Source organism: Pleurodeles waltl, chromosome 6 (assembly GCF_031143425.1).
Source record: "Pleurodeles waltl isolate 20211129_DDA chromosome 6, aPleWal1.hap1.20221129, whole genome shotgun sequence".
NCBI classification, from domain to species: Eukaryota; Metazoa; Chordata; class Amphibia; order Caudata; family Salamandridae; genus Pleurodeles; species Pleurodeles waltl.
Window position 1 is genome coordinate 1,491,802,178 of NC_090445.1, and position 24,082 is coordinate 1,491,826,259.

The following is a 24,082-nucleotide window of genomic DNA, read 5'->3' on the forward strand; positions in this document are numbered from 1 at the left end:
TTTGATTTACTAGTGAGTCCCTAGTAAGGTGCACTAGAGGTGCCAGGGCCTGTAAATCAAATGCTACTAGTGGGCCTGCAGCACTGGTTGTGCCACCCACATAAGTAGCTCTGTAATCATGTCTCAGACCTGCCACTGCAGTGTCTGTGTGTGTATTTTTACACTGTAAATTCGACTTGGCAAGTGTACCCACTTGCCAGGCCTAAACCTTCCCTTTTCTTACATGTAAGGCACCCCTAAGGTAGGCCCTAGGTAGCCCCAAGGGCAGGGTGCAGTGTATGGATAAGGTAGGACATATAGTAATGTGGTTTATATGTCCTGACAGTGAAATACTGCTAAATTCGTTTTTCACTGTTGCAAGGACTGTCTCTCTCATAGGATAATATGGGGGCTACCTTTAAATATGATTAAAGCGTAGATTCCCCTAGAGAGTAGATGGACATGTGGAGTTTGGGGTCCCTGAACTCACAATTTAAAAATACATCTTTTAGTAAAGTTGATTTTAAGATTGTGCGTTTGAAAATGCCACTTTTAGAAAGTGAGCATTTTCTTGCTTAAACCATTCTGTGACTCTGCCTTGTTTGTGGATTCCCTGTCTGGGTCAGTTTGACAGTTGGGTTGTTTTTCACCTCACACCAGACAGTGACACAAAGGGAGCTGGGGTGTAACCTGCATTTCCTGATTAGCCATCTCTGCTAGGAGGGAGGGGTGGAGTGGTCACTCTCATCTGAAAGGACTGTGCCTGCCTCTAACAATGCCGGCTCCAACCCCCTGGTGTGTGTCTGAGGCCTTGCCTGGGCAAGGCAGGATTTCACAAGTAGGTGTGAGTCCCCTTTGAAGAAAGGTGACTTCAAAGACTAAAATGGGTATAAGAAGGGCACCCAAATCTACAGACTTTAGAAACACTTCTGGAACCAAGAGGAACCTCTGCCTGGAGAAGAGCTGATAGCTGAGGAAGGAGTGCTGCCCTGCCTGTGACTGTGCTTTGTGGAGCTTTCCTGCAGTGCTGCTTCTGCCAGAGTAAGAGGGCAAAGACTGGACTTTGTGTGCCTTCCATCTTGAGAAGAAATCTCCAAGGGCTTGATCTAGAGCTTGCCTCCTGTTGTTTGAAGTCTCAGGGACAGCAAAGACTTCTCTCTGCCAGCACCTGGAGCCTCTGGAGAGACTCCTACTCTGCCCTGTGGTGCCCATCCAGTCCTGGGACCCTGAAAGGAGAATCTGGCAGCCTAAAGACAAGAAAATCCATGCACAGAGCGCCATGCAGGGAAAAGATCGACGCGAATCCGATCAGCGGCTGAAAAACGACGCACCACCAGCTCCGCGGCTGAAAACGACGCTCGCAGGAAACGCGACCGAAGAATCGATGCACGGAGCAGGAGAAACGACGCGCAGCATCGCTGACGGAGGCTGGGAGATCGCAACCTGCGCGGCTGGATCTTCGACTCATCGTGCGGCTGGATTTTTGACTCGAGTACCGCCGTGCGGAGTTATTTTCGACGCACGCCCGCCCGTGCGGGGTTATTTTTGACGCACACCAGGTACATTTTCACTCTAGCAGCGCTAGTGTGTTTTTAAAACTACTTAAAGACTCTTTTTGATTTTTAATTAATAACTTGACTTGTGTATGGTGGATTTTTGTCGTTTTGGTCTTGTTTTGTTTAAATAAATATTTCCTATTTTTCTAAACCTGTGTTGTGTCATTTTGTAGTGTTTTCATTGAGTTACTGTGTGTGTTGGTACAAATACTTTACGCCTAGCACTCTGAGGTTAAGCCTACTGCTCTGCCAAGCTACCAAGGGGGTAAGCAGGGGTTAGCTGAGGGTGATTCTCTTTTACCCTGACTAGAGTGAGGGTCTTTGCTTGAACAGGGGGTAACCTGACTGTCAACCAAGGACCCCATTTCTAACAACAGTGTTGTAGTCTGGCATACCTGCCAGCCTACTCCTCATCACAACAGTGTGCGTTTCTATAGAAACACAAATCCATGGTTGCATGTGAAGAGGTACGTTAACGGAGCCCCAGTGTAATCATCCTCCCTGTAAACATGCATCAGGCGCCTGACAATGTAATTGTTCATATAGCTAGAGCAGTGGTGTGTGGGTTCATTGAGCAGGGAGCTATCCTCTTCATGTTTGCCACTCAGCAGTACTATTCACACTCCCCAGCAGACAGACACATGTTCAATTCTGGTCATGCAGTCCAGGATCTCACATTTACCACTGCAGTACATTATGTCAGCTTTCCCCTCTCACATACAACACATCTTGCACATTGTGTACATGTGACATGTTTTGGTGTCCTTAGCAGTTTCCTTAGGCATCTTTTTGGGCTTTTATCTCTGTTGTGACTTCAATATTGGAAACATGCCAGGGTGCAAATGGTGTCATCTGTCACAGCCTCCTGACATAGTGACATGCAATGGGCAAATACCACAGTATGAAAGTGGCTAACATCCTCTCTGTACATATGTGAAATGTTAACATGTAGACATTAAAAGGAACGTGGTACCACACAATGTGTTTCTTCTTCTTTTATTCATCCAAACCCTGACAGATCTCATAAGCGACTGAGTGTGCCTTACAATCTATTCTCTGCATTCTCATTCCATCCCTAGTTGCTAGGCTGCCAACAAAACTACCCAACAACTATAATACAACATACATGATGTGTTGTACAGTCAGTGTTGGTCTATGTGTGTCCCTTCTCCATGTATTCCTGCACTCCTAGTGAGGCATGTATTGTCACCCACATTGATCCCATTCCTTAGTCTGTTAGAACTTTGTGCACATCTCATACTGCAACATTGTCTATACATACATGGACATGATAAAACATGTGACTTGTGTTCATGGAAGATGTTCACATGTCCTTCTCATGACGACTTGATCAGTATGTTTCCATTGTCAGTATTTGTGACTAGTTATGAGTTCCACACACACATGACATCACTCTTGCCACACCACTTGTGTTATCTCCATTTGACATCCCATGTTGTATTTGCAAGTATGTGTGGGTATCTGGAAGCAGTCTATCCAATATGTCCATTGTACCTGTGATTGCATTTCTTCCAGCATGGCACAGCCTATGTAACTCTTACAATGACTGACTGATATTGAGGTGTCACATCATCTCAGTGCTAGAGAGTTCATTAGCCAATTGTAACATATATGGCTAGGTCCACTCTCACTCTGTTTGGCGGTGTGTCTCAGACATATTTCAACAATGCTGGACAGAGTAGCACATCCCATACTTGATTGCAATGTTGGAGGCCACAACATGTATGGAACTATTTGCTAATGTTGCTATTATGCATTTGTTCTGTCATGTGGGTGACAATGGGTGGTGTGTAATGCTTTGTGCTGTGTGATGTAGTTGTACACAGCATATGAGATATACATGCTGACACATCAAGCATTATTGATCCTGGCAAAACAGTGGCTTCCTAGAACATACACCCATCAGTCAGGACAGAAGATTTATGTGACAAGTGTGCTTGTTATGTACATTGTAAATATTTGCTACTCTGCCTACATTCAACCTAGTTGAATATGTGATGGTGCATTATCCCAGAATATCCATGGATGGTGACTATGGGTCACATGTTTGGATAGTGATTCTACAACCATAGCTTCTTCTGTAGTCAAGCCAACTCATTGTGCACTCCACAGCCAAAGTGTGTGTGCCATACGTGCAGTACAGTCTATCGTGTGCCAGGGTTGTGCACATTGGCAGTGCTGGGACACATTCCAATGGATACACTGTGCAAGCTCAGCAATGGATATTGATTACAATCTGTGGGCTTTAACTGAGGGACCACAGTTCTAAATGATGTACCACACTTATCGCACTTGTACCATACAGGCAGTAGGTTAACATGGAAGCTGCCTTTAAATGTCTTTAAAGTGCAGTTTCCCTTTGAGAGCTGATAGAAATGTAAGGTTTAGGGTCTTTGAACTCCCAATTAAAAAAATAATATTTTGGCAAAAAGGGATTTAAAATTGTTAGTTTGAAAATGCCACTTTTAGAAAGTATGCATTTTCTTGTTTTAACCATTCTGTGGCTCTGCCTGTTTAGGATTCCCTGTGTGGGTCAGACTGACAGTTGGGTTGTTTTGTGAATCTCCTCTAAACAGTGACCAAAGGGAGATGGGGTGCAGCCTGCATATCCTGAAGAGCTATCTAGGCTAGAGCGGAGGGAGGAGTGGTCACTTACACCTGAATGGGCTGTGCCTGCCCTCACACAACGCAGTCTCCAACCCCCTGGTGTGTCTGGGGCCTGGCCTGGGGAGGGAAGGATCCTGTAAACAGCAGAGACTTTCCTTTGAAGTTTGCTACTTCAAAGACAGAAAAGGGTATAAGTTACGGACCCAAAATCCCAGACTTCAGATTTCTTCAAGATCACTTCTGGATTCAAGAGGAACATCTGCCAATGAGAAGAGCTGAAGAGTTGAGGAAAAGTGCTACCCCTGCATTTGCCTGTGCATTTGTGGGCTATCCTGCAGTTGCTGCTTTTGCCAGTGAAAGGGACCAAAGACTGGACTTTGTTGTGCATTCCTCATTAAGGAGAATCTCCAACGGCTTGAACTGAGCTTGTCTCCTGTTTTGAAGTCTCAAGGCCATCAAAGACTTCCTCTATCAGCACATGGACTCCCTGATGAGACTCCTGCCATGCCAAGTGGTACCCCATCCAGTCCCTGGGCCCTTGAAAGGTGAAGTTGGCAGAACAAGGACTAAAATCCATGCACAGACCACCATGTGGGGAAATTTTAGACGCACTATCTGTAGCGCCGCTGATAAATGACGCGCCATTTGCTTTGCATCTGAAATTGAAGCTCCACCTGCATTGCGGCTGGGAGAGCAAAGCATCACGGCCTGAGAAATGAGCAACATCCGCTTGCGGCAGCTGCTAATGATGCAAACCGCACTCAGCGCAGTTTTCTAACACCATGTAACCACATTTCTCATGCATAGTCGCTGGGTGTCAAAGTCATCGTAAACCTAAGCGGATCCAAGTTGCCCCATCCGGAAATTGACATATCGCTCTCTGGCGAGGGAGAAAAAAGATACATCGCCGGCCCAACTGGAGAAGAAAACGACACACGGTTTCACTTGTGAGTAAGGAATTAACTCACTGCTGACTTTTCTAACGCATGCTCGCTAGTGCGGCTTTATTTTTTTTACAAATCAGGTACTTTGTGTGAAATCAACATTTACATTATTTTCTATGGAGTAAGACTCTTATCCTTTTCAAAGTTTTACCTTGACTTGTGTATGTTGGATTTTTTTCATTGTGGTCTTGTTTGATTTAGGAAGATATTGCCTGTTTTTCTAAACTGGTGTGGTGTCCATTTTGTAGTGTTTTCACTGTATTACTGTGTGTGTTGGTACAAATACTTTACACATTGCTTCTGGGTTAAGCCTTTCTGCGCATGCCAAGCTACCAAGGGGGTGAGTGGGCGGTAACAAGGTATGTTTCTCCTTTGCCCTGACTTGGACAGGGGGTAACCTGACTGCCAACCAAATACCCCATTTCTAACAAAATGCATTTCTAAACTTGTGAAAATGTATATTAGTCAAATTAACTTATGAGTTAAAATTTAATAAATGCTGAAATTCACTAAAAAAGAAAAGGTTACAGGGATGTTATAGTTGGGAAATACAATTAAAATAACCTAAGAAATTCACTGAAAAAAACAAAGGTTACAGGGAAGTTATAGTTAGGTTCAGATTGTAGACACACAAAGCCATAGAAATGTAGCAGTTATATTTACCTGAGCAAATTATAATGTAGGCTTCCTGAAATGCACTGCATAGGACCTCACATATTACATCACTCATGACATGCTCAGTGACATCACTGTTGAAGTATCAAATGACATCACTGATGATATGTGTGGGTGTTTCATAAATGTTTCTGACACTGATAGATATATGTTGAGGAACTGCACAAGATAAATTGCTATTCTTTTTGTACTACTAATGAGTTGGTATTTCTAACATACCTAACCTGCATCTGAACTAGAATCCTGTTTTTAAAGTATGTGAACTAGCCTCTACGCTGACATAAATACCCTGTTGATGTATGCATATGGCAGTGCTTTACAACAGTCTAAGCTGGTCGCTGAGTCTGCACTCCACAGTGATGGCTGAGTATATTTGTGTTTTATGACATACTGACCACTTTGCTTATATATCTCTCCTTTGAGATGGATGAGTGTAGTAGTAATTTGCAATAAATTCATCTGTTCACTAAGTCTTCTCTCTAGGGTGGTGGCTCAATGTAGTAGTGGTTTACAACAGACTGACCTCCCTGCAGACACCTTTCTCCAAAATAAAGAATCATTTAATTAGTGGTATATGAAACAGTGGCCTGTCCATTAATACCTCTCTACAGGGTGTGTGTTGTAGTGGTTTGTGTAAAACAGACTTCTGCAGTAAAATCTCTTTCCAGGTTGACGATTGGTGCTGTTGTTGATTTGGATAGGCTATCTTGTATGATTACACGTCTTACTTTGGTCATTAGTGTTGTGTTGTATAATGTCAGTGGTTTAAAATAAACAGGACTATCCACTGAGAACTCTCCCCTGGGTGATAAGTGAGTGTTGTAGTTGATTAGGTTAGAGTGAGCTCTCTGCTTTGCAACTCTCATTTGTCTCCTTAGATCGTATTTTATGAAGTATATTGAAGTTTACTTTGTTGTAAGATGTCATCAGTGATGTCATTCAAGATGAGTTCACTGACTATGGGCCCTATTACGAGTTTAGCGGACGGGAACACCTGTCCGCCAAACTCCCAATGCGGTGGTGGCTGCAATGCTGGCAAACTCCCTGCTGGCCCCATTAAGAGTTTCCTGCTGGGCTGACAGGTGGAAACCAAGGTTTCTGCCGGGCAGCCTAGCAGGAAAGTGGTGGTAGCATTTTCACCAGCTCATAATTGAGTCTGCTGCAAATCTGGCACATGTAGGGGGCACCAGCGGCCTTTAATTGTGCACTGCCTTTGGAGGATGCTGAGCAGGGTTACCCCTGTGGCCCCCCTGCACCTGTTCTCCACCAGCCTTTTCATGGCATTCCAGAACAAGGTTGTAATCAGCAGGGCGGTGTTCCGTTTAGTGCCACCCTGGCTATTTATAACCTCCACCTGCCGTCACCCCGTTGGGATCTCCAATCCTGGTGGGGCGGCGGTAGGTTGGCGGGTCTGCCCACCAACCTCGTATTGGGACCACTGCTACACTGGCAGTCCCACTACCAATGCAGCATTAATAAGGCCCCATGTCATGAATGATGTAATATGTGAGGTCATAAGTAGTGCATTGCGGAGAGGGCATACGTTCGAGTTAGCTCAGGTAACTATAACCACAAAATTAATATGGTTTTGTATATGTAAAATATGAACCTAACTATAATGTCCCTGTAAGGTGCGTGCGTGCGTGCATGTGTGTGTGTATCTCAAAACAAATCCCTTTCAGGGCTAGAGTGACGCATAAATTGTGCACAAAAAAGAGAGAACTCTGGGTAGTTACCAAGTTTAGGTGGAGAGCAGCTCCAATAAGGAGCACCCTGCAACACCAGCGACACTCTGGATTTGCTCACCTCAAATGTCTGTTTATCTAGCAACATTTTTAAGCATAGGATCAGAACAGTGCTAGCCATGCTGAGCTTGATAGGCACAAAGTCTTTTGCCATTTTTACAGCAAAGTCTTTAAGCATATGTTTGATACAGTGTCAACCTTGCTGAGCTGTAAAATGACAAAAGCCATTTACCACTACAGGCACAGTGTTACAGCTTCGGACTGGTAAAATACCATCCAAGCCAACCTGTAATGAGTAAAAGCAACCCCTAACAAGTGTTTCACTCTCATTAGAGCTCTTCAGAGAGGTTTAGCTTTGTCCAGACACAAGGGAGCACCCAGTATAAGTCAAAATAAATCCCTTTCAGGGTTAGAGTAATGCATAAATTATGCAAAAAAGAGAGAACTCTGGGTAGTTCCTAAGTTTAGGTGGAGAGCAGCTCCAGTAAGCTGTATAAATGTCAAAAGACTTTGGCCCATATTTATACTCTTTTAGTGCTGCATTTGCGCCGCTTTTTGATGTAAAAACAGCGCAAACATACAAATTACAATTGTATTTTGCTAGTTTGTGCAGATTTTTGCGTCACAAATGTGATGCTAAAAAAGTATAAATATGGCCTTTTGTGCGTATCTAGCTCGGCATGGATAGCACTGTGCTGATCCTATGCTTCAAAACTTTGCTAGATAAACAGACATTTGAGGTGAGCAAATCCAGAGTGTCTCTGATGTTGCAGGGTTTTTGTATATATATATGTTCACTTTAAAAAGTAGCTGTAACTAAGGTATCTAAAACTCCCACCCCTGCTATGCACAGTTTTTTCTTTATTAATATGACTGCTAATGATTCACTTATATTTTAATAACTTTCTAGAAGTTGTCATGAGTGCTGTAATATCTGGGGTAATTAGCAGTGGATTGCAAGGGTGCGAGTTATAGTTACCTTAGGGAGCGAGTTATAGCTATTTCAAAGAACTCTAACTATAGTTGCTGAATTTCTCTGTTTAGTGTGAGTAAATTCATACCTAACTGACACGTCCCTGTTACCTATGTTTTTTTTAATGAATTTCAAAGGTTTCTTTAACATAAAGTAATTTTTATCGCTATACGTTAATCCAACCACCGTGCAGCCCCCCCACATGTAACTGAGGTGGTCATTTTGACCCTGGCGGTATTTTGACCGCCAGGGTAAATGTGGTGGCCCCACCACCAACAGGCTGGCGGTGAAGACCGCCACATTATGAGTGTGGTGGATTGGCCTCTGCCAACCCACCACATCTCCACTCAGACCACCATGGAGGTCGGAGCCACAAGGCTGGAGATGATCATCTCTGACATCTTCTGTCCACAGAAGACCACCAGCAGTATTGAGCTTTCACCATGGTTTCTATGGCTGTAGCACTGCCATGAAAACCATGGCGGAAAGGCTACCGGTGACAGGGAATTCCTTCCATGTTACCGGTAGATGGCTCCCCCACTCCCTCAGCAAGCACTAGACCCTCCACCCCCCCTTCAGCAACATCATCCCCCTCCATCCACCGCCTTCAGCCACATCGTCGCCCTCCCCCACCCATCCCTTCAACAACATCATCCCCCTCCCCTCATACATGCAAGCATTACACAACCTCTATACATGAACTCACAACTCCATTCATACACACATTCATCCAGGCATTCACAACATCCATACACGCACTCCCAACTCCATTCATACATGCATTCATGCACACATACGCACACCCATCCAAACATGCATACTCACATGCATACACACTGACATGCAGATACGCACTCACTTCAACATACATACATGCATACACACATTCATGCACATACGCAGACACCACACACTCACAAGGGCACACACAACATCCCCCACCCTCCCACCCCATCCCTGTCAGACGATAACCTTACCTGTTCCAGGGAGAAGGTCGTCCAGCAGGGAACGGGATGTTGTGCTTCCACCGCTGCCAGCTCCCTGCCAGCAGGACAAGGCCAGGACATATTATGGCCAATAATATGGTGGGCGGTGTCCTACTGGCGGGGTGGGGCTGGTGGTGGAACCACCAGAGCGCCTCCACCTGCCAGCATGACTACTGCCGGATTTCCACCCAAAGTGTGGCGGAAATCCAGAGGTACCCATGATATGGCGGGTGGGAGACCGCCAGCACTAGTGGTCTCCTGGAGACTGTGGCTTTGGCGGTCTTCATGGAAGACCGCTAAAGTCATAATGAGGGCCTATATGTTTGCCCCACAGAGGTGGTGGTCCCCGGGATTTGGGGGGGATGCACAGCTCGCTCCATTCATTCCTTCAATTGTCCCAGGGAGTTGACAGTCCCTGGGGCAGTGGGGGGGGGTACTGCATGTGGCCACCCCAGCATATCATCAAATATTAGTCCTGGGGAGGTGGGGGTCCCTGAGGTTGCCTGGTTGGTTCTGCAGGATCCCCCTATTTATTTTACACACTTTTCCTCAGGGAGGTGAAGGCCCCCAGGGCTGCAGGAGGCAAGATAGCCTCCCACCTTCATTATTTGTTTTCCCAAGGGATGTGCCAGACCCTGGGGCTGTGGGGGCCATGTGCCCCCGCATGTAATTGTTGAATATTACCCCAGGGAGGTGGTGGTCCTCAGGGCTGCGGGGGGCTGGGAACTCCCCCGCATTCATTCTTTCTTTTGCCCCGGGGAGGCAGCTGGCACCAGGGTTGCAGGGGGACCGTGCAGCCCCTCACTAAATAGTAACCTATTAGGCACAGGGAGGTCATGCTCCCAGGGCTGCAGGGGTGTTCCACAGCCCCCCCCAGTTTATTTTACACACTTTTCCCAAGGGAGGAGGTGATCCCTGGGTCTGTAGAGCAGATGTGCGGCCCCCGCATATTATAAAATGTTAGCCCCAGAAAGGTGATTGTCCCTGGGGCCGAGGGTGTCTGCAGGACCCCCCTTATATAATGTAATCATTTTGCCCTGGGAAGGTGGTGGTCCATGAGGCATGAGGGGGGGGTCATATTTCCCCCCACTTACTATTGAAATAATGCTTCAGGGAGGTGGCAGACTCCGGGGCATAAATAAGCCGATGAGGGAGTCCCATGAACCCCCCTCATTTATTTTTAACATGCCCCAAGGACCTGGCCCACCTGGGAGTTTTGTTGAAACAAGCACAGGAGACTGCACTTTTTTTTTTAAGAAATTGCCGCAGATTTGTGACTTCAGCCTAAATTCATGTCAAAATATTTTTTTAAACATTACTATTTTGGCATTGGGGTGTCCCTCTAGGACCCCAGCACCAGAGCTAAGGGATCAGGGTGTCTCAACCCTGGTCCCTTTCTTTTTTTGCATCTTTTTCTGGGACTCGGCTGAAGCTGAGTCCCAACATGGCTGAAAACTCTTCCTGGTTGAAGTATTGGCAGCCAATCAGATCTCAGAACAGGATCAGAAGAAGGTTGTGAATCATTTGTGCCCCTATATATACAAATTTTGATTTTTTTTTTTGTCTCTAAAACTACTGAAAGAATTACACCAAATCACAAAAAGGGCTCTTTCTAGACTAAGAGCTACCTTTCTGCCAAATTTGATGTAATTCCGTCCAGTGGTTCGGTGCCATCACTGTTCAAACTCCTTATGGAAAATGAATGGGGGAAAATTAGTTTTGGGACACCATTTTTCTCGGCCCGCTTGACAGATCACCTGAAACTATCCAGAGCCACAGCTGAAATGAGCATCTTATTTTCTTGGAAAATTTCATGAAGGTTCATCAAATGGCAGCAAAGTTATTAGCAAAACAAAAACACGGTTTTCTATTGAAACTAGGTCCTAACGATAACTACCTAGTGGCGACCACTACTTGTCGCGCCGCGGCCGCAAGCACGAGCCACCGCGGCGCAGCACTCTGGAGCCGTGGCGGGTCACGGTCGGGCCACGGGGGAAGCTGCGGCTCAGGTCAAGGGTTGCGGCACTCGCCGCGCTCCTTTTCTCCGGCCGTGGATTCCTGGACGCACGCAGCAGGGCCAGAGGACCCAAATTGGGTCCCGGCCCTTGCCGCGAGTTCAGCTTTTGCCGCGAGCGCGGCATTTGCCATGCTTGACGGCCACATAAATTACATTAGGATTATTGGTATCCACTCCTTCCACCACTTACCGGTCACAACAGGCAAAAGCCGGATGCCTGAACATGGTGGTGTTTTATGCATGCCTTTTCCCTTTCCTAGCATGCTGCTCACTTCCTCTCTTCCCAGCATGCATTGTTTCTCCTAGTTTGGACGCATGTTCTTTATTCATTGTTATAATCTCTTCCCCAATCCAAGATGGTGGTGTTTCTACTTCCTGTTTTCTACTTCCTGTCTAGGGGTATATAAGGGGAATTCAGCTTCTTGCTCATTGCGTTGCAACACTCCTTTGGTGGTAGTCACGCTCCGGCTGGATTCCTCTTGTGGATCCAGTTATTCCTGACCTGTCTTCGTCTCCAGTTTTCCTGTACTCTCGGATCTACAGTTCTAACGTCCTTGTGTCCTCCTTCTGTTTCAGGGAGTTCCTGTTGGAGGTTTTTTACCCTTTTGGGGTTTTTCCTCTGGGACTCCTTCTGGAGGGCACGGACTGTAGTGGCTTGCTATTGTCAAACAGCACCGTGGCTACCGGAAGGGGTCGCCCCTACCTCGCCCAGAGCAGAACCTGCCGGAATCGGGGTCGTTCCCCAACTCTCATCAAGTTCGACGGTAAGCCCAGTGAAAACCTTGACAGATTGCAACGCCCAAAAATCCAGTTGCAGTCCGGAACCATGGATAATCCAGTGGCGAATACAGAACCCACCAGCCAGACCCTGCTTATGACTATACAACAAAAGGCTTAAGAACTCCAACAGCTACGTACTGAAAACACCGTCTATCGACAAGCCTTTGCATCCAGGACCACTGATGTCCCCTCAGTATCTGCCACTACACCTCGTTTCTCCGGGGATCCTAACAAATTGAGAGAATTCCAGGATGCCTTGATGGTTTATTTCACTTTTCGCCCCTCACAATTTGTGCAAGACAAGACCAAGGTGGGGTATTTGATTAGCGCTTTATCGGGGCCAGCCTTGGCTTGGGCCACTCCTTTAGTGACAAGAAATAACCTCTGCCTGTCTAATTATTCCAACTTTGTCACTACCTTTAAACAGATGTTTGAGCGCCCTGGACTCGAGTCTTCAGCAGAAGAAGCTCTCTGTGATATCCAACAAGGAAATCAAGATGTATTACAATAAATCACCCATATCAGACAATTAGCAGCAGAAACATCCTGGGTGGAACGTACCTTGGTGACACTGTTCCGCAGGGGTCTCAGAGAGGACATTAAGGATGAACTGGTGCACTCTGCTAGAATAGAGAACCTTAAAGGATTGATGGATCAGACCCTGACAATAGAATATCGGTTGAATGAGCGAAGAATGGAGAAAAGGAAGAGTCGTTTGCCATCACACTCAGTGACGTCTCGCACCTTCCCTCATCGTACCAAAGAAATCCGTCCTGAACCTAAGGGGGCTACCGAGGAAGAGCCGATGCAAATTGATACGGCTCGAGGACCTTTATCAGCTAGTGAAAGAGAACACAGACGAAGGAAGGGACTTTGTCTGTATTGTGGTGCAGCTGGGAAACGCCAACTCCCGTCCTCAGTGAGAAGGGTGAGGACGGGATATCATGAAATACCTTCCATTTGTTCTTCCAGGGAGGAAGGAATTGCTCTTTTTCTTTTACCAGTTATCCTTCACTTAACTGATGGCCGGGAAGAAAGAACCCTGGCTTTATTGGACCATGGAGCCAGTGGCATCTATTTAGATGACGCATGGGCCAAAGAACGACAGATAGCACAAATACCTAAGGAAGTACCAGAACAAGTCCACACGGTGGATGGATCACTCTTGGCCTCAGGACCTGTACAGTATACCACCCCTACTTTCTGTCTACAGTTTGGGAAACACCAAGAAAATCTTTCATTTGATTTAATTTCATCACCACACCACGTCATGATCCTGGGAATTCCATGGCTCACACGGCACAACCCTTCCATCAACTGGGAAACAAGAACTATTTCTTTATCCTCTCACTTCTGCCAACACCACTGCTACCTAGCAGGGGATTATTGGTCCCCAAAAGGTCTCTTAGCAGCACCCCCTAAGGTGGAATGCTCTATTAACGTCCTACAGGGAGTACCCAGTCATTATCAAGAATATGCCGATGTATTCCAGAAGCCAGAAAAACCTGAACTGCCACCCCATAGAGAATACGATTGCGCCATACCTTTAGAACCAGATACAGTGGTTCCTTTTGGGCGAATGTACTCTCTAACAGAACCTGAGAAGCAGATTCTTAAGGAATACCTTGATGAGAACATACAGAGCGGATTGATTGCTCCCTCCTCTTCACCTGCAGGGGCTCCTCTCTTCTTTGTGCCTAAGAAGACGAAAGATTTGCGTCCCTGTATTGATTTCAGAGGATTAAACAAGATCACTATTAAGGATCGGTACCCATTACCCCTTATTAAGGACATCCTAGAAGCAGTCAGAGGGGCAAGGAGATTTACCAAGCTCGATCTCAGAGGAGCATATAATCTTTTAAGGATCAAAGAAGGTGATGAGTGGAAGACCGCTTTTAGAACACCCTTCGGTCACTACGAATATCGAGTAATGACATTCGGACTCACCAATGCCCCTTCCATTTTTCAAAGGTTCATGGATTCTATTTTTTCCGATCTTCTGCAACAAACAGTGGTGGTTTATCTCGACGACATTTTAATATTTTCTGTCCACCTACAGCAACACTCTAAGCATGTTCGCCAAGTTCTAGAGAGACTCCGACAACATCATTTATTTTGCAAACCCGAAAAGTGCGAGTTTGATCAGACAGAGGTAAAATACTTGGGATATTGCACTAACCAAACTGGGGTCGCCATGGATTCAGACAAGGTGCAAGCTATATTGGATTGGCCATCTCCCTCTTCTATCAAGGAGACTCTGTGTTTTTTGGGATTAGCCAATTTCTATCGACAATTTATAGCAGACTTTGCCCAGAGAACCAGCTACATTACTCAAACCCTTAAAAAAGACCATCTAAAGAAGGGCTTTTGTTGGACACAAGACGCAGAGTTAGCCTTACAAGACTTAAAGAAAGCCTTTATTCAAGCTCTCATTCTACGACACCCAGACACCAGCAAACAATTCATTGTTGTTGCAGACGCATCAGAAAGAGCCATTGGGGCTGCCTTACTGCAAAAACAAGACAATGATGATTTAGAGCACCCTGTATTCTACCTGTCACACATTTTATCCGATTCAGAACGGAACTATTCCGTGCTAGAACATGAATTACTCGCCTTAAAGACCGCGTGCACAGAATGGAGACACTTTCTGATGGGCTCGAAATAACCCTTTGAAGCCCGGACAGACTACAGAAATCTACAATGCTTGAGAAACTTTCAGTGTCAGAATAGCCCGCAGGCTCGATGGGCTTTCTTTTTCAGCCAATATGACTTTTATATCACATACATCCCTGGTTCTCAGAACATCCTGATGGATGCCTTGTCCCGACGTTACCCTGAGTGTAGCGATTCTCCTGTACAGACCCTATTTGACAATAACAAGATCATTGGTTTAGTACAGATTTTTTTAGACCAAGTCAAGTCCGAATATTCCCGTCTAGAAGAAACAGAGCTGAATAAGTTGCGCCCGCAACTTCATATAGATGAAGGGTATTATTATCATGATAAGGCCCTTTTCTTACCCACTAAGCTAATACAGACTGAAGCCTTACGTATGTGCCATGATTCCCCCATCGCAGGTCATCGAGGAATGAAAGCTACCCAAGAACTTCTACTTCGCTCCTTCTGGTGTCCAACTCTCAAGACAGATACTGAAGATTATGTATCATCCTGTCCTATATGTGCTCAAGCCAAGACACCCCGTACTAAACCAGTAGGATTACTTCGCCCACTACCAGTTCCCCCAGGTCAATGGCACACTATCTCCACAGATTTCATGTGCTCTTTACCCTCTTCAATGGGAAATCAAGTAATTATGGTAACAGTGGACTCCTTCACTAAAATGGCTCACTTCACGGCCTTAAGAAAGTTACCAACTGCAAAAGAATTAAGTCAAATCTTTACACAAGAAATCTTTCGACTTCATGGATTACCTCAGGTCCTTATATCGGATAGGGGTCCTCAATATATCTCCAGATTCTGGAAACAATTCTGTAAGATCTTGGGAATCGAAGTGGCCTTATCATCAGGGTTCCATCCTCAAACTAATGGACAGACGGAACGACTCAATCAAGGCCTCGAACAATATTTACATAGCTTCTGCAATGCTACGCAGAGTAATTGGTCTACCTATTTACCACTTGCAGAATTCTCCTACAACAACTCCATACACAGTGCCTCAAAAGTCTCCCCTTTCTATGGCTCTTACTGTTTCCATCCTAAGGCCTTCCTGACCCCCCTGAAAGATACCTCCAATCTTCCTGCCATCTCCTCTTATGTTCGACAGCTACGGGGTGTCCAACGTGTTATCTATTCAAACCTTGTGGCCACTAAGTCACGCATGAAAAAGATGGCTGATAAGAGACGTTGCGAGGCTTCTCACTATCAGGTCCATAATAAAGTTTGGCTTTCCTCAAGATTTCTGCCTCTCCGTCTTACTCAGAACAAATTTAAACCCCGTTATTATGGTCCATTCCTGATTCTCAAAAAGATTAATCCAGTGTCTGTGCGTCTTCGCCTGCCCCATACTTGGAAGATACACCCTGTGTTCCATGTCTCTCAGCTCAAACCTTACCTTCCGGATCCTTTTCACAGACAATTCTTCTGTCCTCCCCCTCTGTTGATTGATAATGTGGCCGAGTACGAGGTCCAGGAAATCTGTGACTCTCGGTTTTACCATGGACGCCTCCAATATCTTATTCATTGGAAAGGCAACCCTATGAGTGAGTGTTCCTGGGAAGATGCCCCTTCAGTTCATGCCCCTCTTTTGGTTTGTCGCTTTTTCCAGCTTTTCCCTCATAAGCCTGGCGCCTCGGGGGGGGGACCTACTGTCGCGCATCGGCCACGAGAACGAGCCGCCGCCGTGCAGCACTCTGGGGCCGCAGCGGGTCGCGGTCAGGCCGCAGGGGAAGCCGCGGCTCAGGTCAAGGGTTGCGGCACTCACCGCGCTCCTTTTCTCTGGGCCCGGGGATTACTGGACGCACGCGGCAGGGCCAGAGGACCCAAATTGGGTCCCGGTCCTTGCCGCGAATTCAGCGTTTGCCGCGAGCGCTGCGTTTGCCGCGCTTGACAGCCACATAAATTACATTAGGATTCTTGGTATCCACTCCTTCCACCACTTACCGGTCACAACAGGCAAAAGCCGGATGCCTGCACATGGTGGTGTTTCATGCATGCCTTTTCCCTTTCCCAGCATGCTGCTCACTTCCTCTCTTCCCAGCATGCATTGTTTCTCTTAGTTTGGACGCATGTTCTTTATTCATTGTTATAATCTCTTCCCCAATCCAAGATGGTGGTGTTTCTACTTCCTGTTTTCTACTTCCTGTCTAGGGGTATATAAGGGGAATTCAGCTTCTTGCTCATTGCTTTGCAACACTCCTTTGGTGGTAGTCATGCTCCGGCTGGTTTCCTCTTGTGGATCCAGTTATTCCTGACCTGTCTTCGTCTCCAGTTTTTCTGTACTCTCGGATCTTCAGTTCTAACGTCCTTGTGTCCTCCTTCTGTTTCAGGGAGTTCCTGTTGGAGGTTTTTTACCCTTTTGGGGTTTTTCCTCTGGGACTCCTTCTGGAGGGCACGGACTGTAGTGGCTTGCTATTGTCAAACAGCACCGTGGCTACCGGAAGGGGTCGCCCCTACCTCGGCCAGAGCAGAACCTGCCGGAATCGGGGTCATTCCCCAACTCTCATCAACTTCGACGGTAAGCCCAGTGAAAACCGTGACACTACTAGGTTATATATACATATATATACACACATATATATATATATGTATATACATATATATGTGCATATATATATATATATATATATATATATATATATATATATATATATATAAACCAAAATATAGTAGCAGCGGTGAGTTTCCTCAATTTCATTTATTTATTTTAGTGCAACAAGGAAACGCCCCATTTCGACTATCCAGTCTTCTTCATGGTTACAAAAGTCCTTTCTTTTTGTCAGTATTTATAATTTCTAATTCCAATGTCTTTTACACTTCATTATGGAAGTTGTAGTTCGCAACTAATAAATCAGTATTTTCATATCAAGTTACAATGACATAATAAACCAGAATACTTTGGAAAGTATATACAAACTAATTTCAAGTAAATTCACACTTACAAAAATGCCAACAGAAAAGAAGGACCAATTCAAAAATATATGTAGTACTAATTATCTAATCTCAATTCACTTAAAAATGGTAAGCAATTTTTCAAATCATTAATTCAGTTTTTCATTCTTCATTAACTTATATTTCCCTGAAGTATATTCAATTATTTAAATAAATTCATTTAACTTGTTCCAAACACATGCTTGTGATTATTAAAGTGAGAAGCTCATCCCTTTTACTCTACTATGTTAATCACAAAAGTATAAAAAGTTCCTCATTGTTATTCATCCCAAATGGTATTGTAGTCTTCATTTTGATAATGTATCTGGATTCCAACTGTCTACGTTTTTTAACTCTATCACCACCTATTTCGTGTTCCCGAATATGATCTAATCCAAAATATCTTAGAGTTTCCCAATCATTATTACCATGAGTCTTTAGATGTTTAGTTACATCATTATGTTTAATGGCTCTAATGTGTTCCCACATATTTCGCCCCACATTGACATGCAATCACATATATAGTGAATTTAGTATTGCATGTTATTTTATGCTTGATATATATGTCGTCTCCATTAGGCATTTTTACCAATTTCCTTTTTTTACCAATCTTACCTGCTTTACATTTATTACACTTGATGAAGCCCCGTTTTATATATATATATATATATAAAGTGAGTATTCAGCTAAGTTTCTTAAACTCATAAACACGCATTCAATTACAAACCCTATTGAAAGAGGTTTCCTTCAAACATTTGAGAGTCTTAATACCGTAAGCACGAATGATAATTCCTGAATAAATTACTTGTTGTTTATGCATTTAAAATATTATAATTAGGGAAACCTATTTCGGAGATTGATATTACTTCATTGCCAATTGTCTGCTTTGATGTTCTAATTTTATTTTTCTGTGTTCGATTGTCAACTCAAAATATTACTTTATGCTGTGAACTGGTTTTCTTTTTTTTCTGAATCATTAATCATGACGCTCTGACCTGTCACATTATATAGTGAGAAATTCGACTGCGATTCCCTTCACTAGACCCTTGATGAGTTTAACACTAAATTGAAGCGGTGTGTGCATTGGAGACGATTTACGGTATCATTTACACAACTCACATGGATGTTAATCTTGGGTAGTGGTGCCTCCATTGCTATAAATTCTTCTCAAATGTCGTAGGTGCTCATTCTGCAAACACCGGACCGATAGCATAACTGCATTAAAACCCTGTCTCCTATCATTTGACTGTTTCTGTTGATTTAACTTAACATGGTAAACTGCTTGTACGATGCAGATTTACGCACAGATAATGGCATCAGAGGACTGACAGGCACACTAATAAAAAATGAGCAGTGTGTGCCTCCTGTTTACTCACAAGTGGTAAAAGATAAAAATTGCCCTCAATGCACATCACTACAGCCCGCAAAATATTTAATATTTGAACTCACAAGGAAGTCATAGTTGCTTTCATGTGTAAATACAGATTATCAGACATTATCCCCTTCGCTGCCAGGCCTTTTCCCCCTCCTGTGCTGAGCCTTTTTTTAGCTACTTGGGGCAGTTCGCGCTTAGGCCCTCATAACCTTTTGTTCACATAAGCTACCCACGCCAAATATGCATCCCTTTTTTCCAACATCCTAGGGATTCTAGAGGTACCCAGACATTGTGGTTTCCCCTGAAGGAGACCAAGAAATTAGCCAAAATAAAGTGAACATTTTGTTTTTTTCAAAAAATGGGAAAAACAGGCTGCAGAAGGCAGCCCGTGATTTTTTCTCTGAAAATGCATCAACAAAGTGGCAATATCACCATCTTCCCAGCTTTCAGGAACAGGCAGACTTGAATTGGAAAACCCAATTTTTCAATACAATTTTGACATTTTACTGGGACATACCCCATTTATACTATTTTTTGTGCTTTCAGCCTCCTTCCAGTTAGTGACCAAAATAGGTGAGAAACCAGTGCTGGATCCCAGAAGGCTAAACATTTCTGAAAAGTAGACAGATTTCTGAATTCAGCAAGGGGTCATTTGTGTACATCCTACAAGTGTTTCCTACATAAAATAACAGCTGAACTAAAAAGATATTGAACATGAGGTGAAAAAAACAGCCATTTTTCTCCATGTTTTACCCTGTAACTTTTTCCTGCGATGTCAGATTTTTGAAAGCATTATACCGTTACGTCAGCTGGACTCTTGCTGGTTGCTGGGATATATAGGGCTTGTAGGTTCATCAAGAACTCTAGGTATACAGAGCCAATAAATGAGCTTCACCTTGCAATGGGTTTTTATTCTGTACTGGGTATACAGCAATTCATTTGCTGAAATATAAAAAGTGAAAAATAGGTATCAAGAAAACCTTTGCATTTCCAAAAGGGCCACAAGATAAGGTGTTGAGAAGCAGTGGTCATTTGCACATCTCTGAAATCCGGGGTGCCCATACTAGCATTACAGGGCATTTCTCAAATAGATGTCTTTTTTACACACAGCCTTACATTTGGAAGGAAAAAATGTAGAGAAAGACAAGGGGCAATAACAATTGTTTTGCTATTCTGTGTTCCACCAAGTCTCCCGATAAAAATGGTACCTCACTTGTGTGGGTAGGCCTAGTGCCCACGAAAGGAAATGGCTCAAAACACAACATGGACACATCAAATTTTTTCACAGAAAACAGAGGTGTTTTTTGCAAAGTGCCTACCTGTGGATTTTGGCCTCTAGCTCAGTCGGCACCTGGGGAAACCTAGCAAATGAGCGAATTTTTGAAAACTAGACACCTAGGGGAATCCAAGATGGGGTTACTTGTGGTGCTCTGACCAGGTTCTGGTACCCAGAATCCTTTGCAAACCTCAAAATGTAACCAAAGAAACACTTTTTCCTCTCATTTTGGTGACAGAAAGTTCTGGAATCTGAGAGGAGCCACAAATTTCCTTCCATCCAGCGTTCCCCCAAGTCTCCCGATAAAAACAGTACCTCACTGGTGTGGGTAGGCCCAGCGCCCATGAACGAAAATGGCCCAAAACACAACATGGACACATCACATTTTTTCACAGAATTTTTTTACAAAGTGCCTACTTGGGGATTTTGGCCTCTAGCTCAGCCGGCACCTGGGGAAACCTAGCAAAACAGCACATTTTTGAAAACTAGACACCTAGGGGAATCCAAGATGGGGTGACTTCTGGGGCTCTGACCAGGTTCTGTTACCCAGAATCCTTTGCAAACCTCAAAATTTGGCCAAAAAAACACTTTTTCCTCTCATTTCGGTGACAGAAACTTCCATATAGCGTTCCCCCAAGTCTCCTGATAAAAATGGTACCTCACTGGTGTGGGTAGGCCTAGCGCCCACAAACGAAAAGGGCCCAAAACACAAGGTGGGCACATCACATTTTTTCACAGAAAACAGAGGTGTTTTTTGCAAAGTGCCTACCTGTGGATTTTGGCCTTTAGCTCAGTCGGCACCTGGGGAAACCTAGCAAACCAGCACATTTATGAAAACTAGACACCAATGGGAATCCAAGATGGGGTGACTTGTGGGGCTCAGACCAGGTTCTGTTACCCAGAATCCTTTGCAAACCTCAAAATGTGACCAAAAAAACACTTTTTCCTCTCATTTCGGTGACAGAAAGTTCTGGAATCTGAGAGGAGCCACAAATTTCCTTCCACCCAGCGTTCCCCCAAGTCTCCAGATAAAAATGGTACCTCACTGGTGTGGGTAGGCCTAGCTCCCACAAAATTAAATGGTCCAAAACACAACGTGGAAGTATCACATTTTTTCACAGAAAACAGAGGTATTTTTTACAAAGTGCCTACTTTTGGATTTTGGCCTCTAGCTCAGCCGGCACCTGGGGAAACCTAGCAAACCAGCGCATTTTTGAAAACTAGACACCTAGGGTAATCCAATATGGGGTGACTTGTGGGGCTCTGACCAGGTTCTGTTACACAGAATCCTTTGCAAACCTCACAATTTGACCAAAAAAAACACATGTTCCTCTCATTTCGGTGACAGAAAATTCTGGAATCTGAGAGGAGCCACAAATATCCTTCCACCCAGCGTTCCCCCAAGTCTCCCAATAAAAATGGTACCTCACTTGTGTGGGTAGGCCTAGCGCCCACGAAAAGGAAATGGCCCAAAACACAACGTGGAAGCATCACATTTTTTCACAGAAAACAGAGGTGTTTTTTACAAAGTGACTACCTGTGGATTTTGGCCTCTAGCTAAGCTGGCACCTGGGGAAACCTAGCAAACCAGCACATTTTTGAAAACTAGACACCTGGTGGAATCCAAGATGGGGTGACTTGTGGGGCTCTGACCAGATTCTGTTACCCAGAATCCTTTGCAAACCTCATAATTTGGCCCACAAAATACTTTTTTCCTCTCATTTCGGTGACAGAAAGTTCTGGAATCTGAGAGGAGACACATATTTCCTTCCACCCAGCGTTTCCCCAAGTCTCCCGATAAAAATGGTACCTCACTGGTGTGGGTAGACCTAGCGCCCACGATTGGTCGATTTGCCCCAAAGTGGGGCAGAAATGGTCTAAAATGAATTTGCCCCCGCCCCCAACCCCCCCGGGGAGCGACTCTTGCCTATGGGGTCGCTCCCCCTGCGTGACATTGGGGCAAAAAAAAAGAGATCCCCGGTGCCTGGTTGTTTCTGCCCCCCTTGGGGGAAGATTGACCTAAAATCATCCGATCTGCCCCGAAGGGGGGCTGAAATGGTCTAAATACAATTTGCCCCTCAGGGGAGCGACCCTTGTCTAATGGGTCGCTCCCCAGCTCTAAAAAACAAAAAAACAAAAAACAACACAAAAATAAATTTGCCCTGGCGCCTAGAGGTTTCTGCCCCCCCGGGGGCAGATCGGCCTAATAACAATAGGCCGATCTGCCCCCAGGGTGGGCAGAAATGGCCTAAAATAGAGTTGACCCCCCCACCCCCCCCGGTAAGCGACCCTTGCCTACGGGGTCGCTCCCCTTGCGTGACATTGGCGCAAAAAAAAAATAGATTCCCATTGCCTAGTTGTTTCTGCCCCCCTTGGGGACAGATTGACCTAAAATCCGCTGGTCTGCCTCCAAGGGGGGCAGAAATGGCCTAAAAACAATTTGCCCCTCCAGGGGAGCGACCCTTGCCTAAGGGGTCTCTCCCCTTGCGTGAAATTCACAAAAAAAACTCCCTGGTGTCTAGTGGTTTCTGTCCCCCTTGGGGGCAGATTGGCCTCACAAAAATAGGCCAATCTGCCCCCAAGGCGGGCAGAAATGGCCTAAATATAATTTCCCCCCTATGGGAGCAACCCTTGCCCAAGGGGTCGCTCCCCACCTCTAAAAAAAAATGATCCCTGGTGCCTAAAGGTTTTTGCCCCCAGGGGGGCAGAGAAGGCCTTAAAAAAAATGCCCCCCCTGGGAGCGACCCTTACCCAAGGGGTCGCTCCCTCATGCCAATTTCCTTTTGTAATAGAAATCCCTGGTGTCTTGTGGGCATTTCAAAAGCTGGATTGCTTTACAATCCGGCTTTTGAAATGCTCAGAGAGACTTCAAAGGGAAGGAAATTCCTTTCCTTCCCTTTGAAGCCTCTCCCGCCTCCTCCACGTGATCGGAAGAGAAATGCTTTGCATTTCTCTTCTGATCGCGCTGGAGGTTGAGCTTCCACTGCGATGGGAGGAGGCCTCTGTGATTGTCAGCCCGCGATCGCGCGCTGACGTGACAGGGGGGGTTAGGGGGGTCAGGGGTGGAAGGGGAAGGTAATCCCCTTCCATCCCTGCCTTGGGGTGGTGGGGGAAAACTGACAGAGGGAGCGCTAGCGCTCCCTCTGGGCTCTGTGCCCAGGACGTAATGGTTACATCCTGGGCACACGAGCTCTGTGCCTCAGGACGTAACCATTACGTCCTGGGCACAGAAGGGGTTATGGGCCAGATATAGAATGCATTTTGCATGGTGCAAACTGCGAAAATCACAGTTTGCGCCATGCGAAATGCGCATCGCGTTGCACCGACTCGCAAAATGGGAATGCGACTCACAAATAGGAAGGGGTGTTCCCTTCCCTTCCTGTTTCAGTGCTGTGGTTGCTTCTGAATCCGGATTGGGATGGGTCTATGATTTGGTGTGTCTTGATGAATTCAGTTAGTTTCTGGTTGATGGCCTTTACCATTACTTTGGCTGGGAAAGGGAGCAGAGAGAGGGGTCTGCAGTTTTTCAGCTGGCTTA